The sequence below is a fragment of the Megascapheus bottae genome, chromosome 9, assembly GCF_031878675.1.
Source record: "Megascapheus bottae isolate mThoBot1 chromosome 9, mThoBot2.hap1, whole genome shotgun sequence".
Taxonomy (NCBI): Eukaryota; Metazoa; Chordata; class Mammalia; order Rodentia; family Geomyidae; genus Megascapheus; species Megascapheus bottae.
This window is the reverse complement of record NC_143517.1, coordinates 61,059,427-61,063,441: the sequence shown is the minus strand read 5'-3', so window position 1 is coordinate 61,063,441 and position 4,015 is coordinate 61,059,427. Positions and strand designations below refer to the sequence as shown.

At 41.3% G+C, this 4,015-nt stretch overlaps 1 pseudogene; it reads left to right on the top strand.

Annotated features, from left to right (window-relative positions):
• The first annotated feature begins 225 nt into the window (after positions 1–225).
• On the top strand, positions 226–1,492 carry LOC150059255 (heterogeneous nuclear ribonucleoprotein C pseudogene; annotated as a pseudogene).
• The last annotated feature ends 2,523 nt before the right edge of the window (positions 1,493–4,015 follow it).

The following is a 4,015-nucleotide window of genomic DNA, read 5'->3' as shown; positions in this document are numbered from 1 at the left end:
AAACAGTATTTGATTAAGTTATATGAAGCAATTGATTCCATTATAACAATTTAGTACATTTATCAATAGTATACATTGATCACACCCATACCCTTTGAGCCCTCTCTTGTTTCTTCTCTCCTCTACCAGGTCCCTTTTCTAAGTAATCCCCCTCTACTGTTATGTCTTTAGAAAACTCTAGATTCCCAATGTAAAAGAAAATGTGTGTGTCCCTCCCCCCTTCAGTGAGATTTTTTTGATCTTCAGCTACACTTTGTGAGGAGCCAAATTATCACACACAATGGCTAGCAACGTTACCAACAAGACAGATCCTCGTTCCATGAACTCCCGTGTGTTCATTGGGAATCTCAATACACTTGTGGTCAAGAAGTCTGATGTGGAAGCAATCTCCTCCAAGTATGGGAAAATTGTAGGCGGCTCTGTTCATAAAGGCTTTGCTTTTGTGCAGTATGTTAATGAGCGAATTGCTCCGCTGCTGTGGCAGAAGAAGATGGCAGGATGATTGCTGGCCAGGTTTTAGTTACTAATCTGGCTGCAAAGCCAAAAGTGAATGGAGGAAAAGCAGGTGTGAAGGCATCTGCAGAGGAGATGTGCGGGTCAGTACCAGAACACCCTTCTCCGTCCCCTCTACTCAGCTCCTCATTTGATTTGGACTATGACTTTCAACGAGATTATTATGACAGGATGTACAGTTACCCAGCACGTGTGCCACCGCCACCTCCTACTGCTAGGGCTATAGTGCCCTCTAAACGTCAGCGTGTGTCAGGAGACACCTCACAGCAGGGGCAAAAGTGGCTTCATTCTAAGACTGGTCAGAGAGGATCTTCTTCCACGTCTGGAAAGTTGAAAGGAGATGACCTTCAAGCCATTAAGAAGGAGCTGACCCAGATTAAACAAAAAGTGGATTCTTTACTGGACAGCCTGGAAAAAAATCGAAAAGGAACAGAGCAAACAAGCAGAACTGCCCTTATCATCGACTGTAGAGGTGAAGAATGATAAGTCAGAAGAGGAACAGAGCAGCAGCTCCCTGAAGAAAGATGAAACTGATGTCAGGATGGAGTCTGAGGGGGGTGTAGATGACTCTGCAGAGGAGGGGGACCTACTAGATGATGATGATAATGAAGATGGGGGAAGACCAGCTGGAGCTGATCAAGGATGATGAAAAAGAGGCTGAGGAAGGAGAGGATGACAGAGACAGAGCCAATGGCGAGGATGACTCTTAAGCACATAGTGGGGCTTAGGGGTCTTTTCCCATTATTTCTTTACCTAGGCGCATGTCTTAAGATCAAAATTTCACCAGCTCCTCTCCCCTAGTCTCTTCAGCACATGCTCAGTGTTCTCCCTATCCTTGTCCTTCCCGTGTTCATTAATTCATACTGCCCTCCGCCTACTTCCATTTTTGCTTCCTTTGATGCTCCTGATAGTTTTGTTAAGTCTTGCCCTGTAATTTTTGCTTTTAATTTTGATACCTCTTTATGACTTAACAATAAAAAGGATGTCTAGTTTTTTTTTTAAAAAAAAGAAAAGAAAATGTGTGCTACCTGTCTTTCTGGGTCTATTTCTAGCTAAATTTTCTTAACATGATTTCCAGTTCTGTCCATTTTCCCTCAACATGGTTTTGTTCTTTTTTAATAGGAGAACAATACTACAGTGTGTATGTAGACTTCAGGTGTTGCCACTGTTGCTTCTCCTTCTCCTTCTTTTCCTCCTCCTCTTTCTCCTCCTCCTCCTGTTTCTCCCCCACTTCCTTTTTTTCTCTTCTTCCTCCTTTTACGACTTCTTTTCCTAGGGTTCTCATCCCTTTTTACCAGTGAGAGAATTTTCAGAGGTTCTGTCAGTTTCACTGTTACTATCTTGTTAATATATTTTTGCATTCAACTCTAATTTTTTCAAAGGCTTAAAAAATTTAGACAAGGTCTGTCCCAATTTCCTACCAGAAACCTAGATGAAAGTATGTCTTCACATGTTCTTCACTTCTCTCTGCATACACATGTTCTCTTCCTGTGTTGTGTTAGGAGATCTGAAGTCAGGTAGGTGAGTAAAAAAACTTCTGTAGATGGAGCATCCACCGTGTTTCCATTGATTCAGATTTGTAAATGAATCCATAGTCTAGTAAATGAAACAGTTAAATAAGAAATTTGAATATTGTGTGCTTGGTGTTATTTTAGGTCTATGCATCCAATAAAAACAAAATTTACTAACCATTTATTCTGATAATGAACTTCATTTGCAGTGCCCCACTTAATCTGCCCAATAATTCTAGGAGATAAGAGTGTGTGCACTCTGGATTGAAGATGGATGAGTTCAATTACTCCTCTTCCTTTCACAGGGTGTGTACAACAGGGAAACTTATCATCCCTAATCTTGTTATCCTCAACTGAGATGGTAATAAAAATATTTTGTAGGGTTGTTTAGAGAATGCAAGAGAGAATATATCTAAATGTATACACACCCAAACACTTAACACCCACAAAGTATTAATGAAATTAATAAGTTAATATTGCTATTTTAAAATTCGACTTTAACCTTCATCAGAGTGACCTCGGCAGCTTTATCCCTGCCCCTCTTCCTGGTCAAGCAGTTGAATGGGACTGTGGACCTGATGAGAAGCTGGCTGGGTCTCAGGAAACTTACATTCTGTGCTGGGAATAAAAATGCCTATTTCCATTGTGATTAGAGGTATATTCTACTCAATCCTTCTTCCTTCCTTCTTTCCTTTCTCAAGTGTCAGATATCAGCCTGGTGTGTAGAGTTTCCATCGCCCTATCCATTTCTCTCTCCATCCTTCCAAAGTTCTTTCCCAATAAACAATCGCTGCACTCAATTCATCTGAATCACAAAGAACCTGTCAGACACAGCTCCTGAAACCCAAGCCAGATGATATGAAGCTCTGGACCAGCACCATGGAGAGTCTAAGTGAATTCACTGATTTTCTGTTTGTTGGTTGGTCTTTGTGAATCCCTTTGGCAGGTGGAAATCCAGGAGGCCTAGCACTTCAAATCTGCATTCCTCTTAGGTTGTGTTATATTACCGTGTTCGCATGTGCCATCATCTGTTTACTGCTGAGCCCCTCGAATACATAAGCCTTGTCTATAAACATAAAAAATGTTTTTAATCACTACTACCCTGTTAGTGGGAGTGTAAACTCGTTCAGCCACTATGGAAAGCAGTATGGCAGTTCCTCAAAAGACTAAACATAGAGCTCCCCTGTGACCCAGCAATTCCACTCCTTGGCATTTAGCCAAATTTCCAGAAACAGCTTCAGTTAATTGAAGCTTTCTGCTAGTAAATCTAGGAGCCAAGAATAAGACCACACAGCTGGGAGAGTAGAGTGAGGACTGTGGGAGTAGCTGGAAGTGAGGAAACTGAAACAGCAGCAAGGGATTTTTGTATAGTGTGTGGTTAATGCATGGACAAAGCTTGTAGGGTAGAAAGGAAGGAGGGAGCACTGAGAAAGGCTTAGAAGATACTTTCTGACTTGACGATCTTTGCAAACAACATCTTTTTCATTAGAGCAGGACAGAGCACCTTGAACATGGTAAGTGTTTATATACCTGAAGTGAAAGAGACAGAGAAAACGTCCTGGTCTTCAGACGGTAAGAGTCATGGCCTTGAGTCATGCCATTGATGGGAATTTACCCAACACAGCCAGCATTTCTATTTAGGAGATCTGGGATCTAGGTCCCTTCCTATGACCATAGAGGCCATTTCATTTATTTAACGAACCTGGGTGCTTTATCAGGGAGGAGTCTTTTGCAATTTATTTTGTGAATATTCCCACGGATTTCATTGAGAAAGATCTTCAAGCTGATATGGACTCTCTCGTGTTGGCAGTACCTATGAGTCATTTCTTCCAGTATGCATGAATGATCTTGATCAGATAGTCTTTCTGGTATATGATAGAATACTTAGGTTTACTTAGAATACCATGATATATACTCAAGTTTGGGAGTGATCACATTCTTCTTTGCCCTTCTCCCTCTCCTTTTTCTCCTCCTCTTATTCCCCTCCTCTA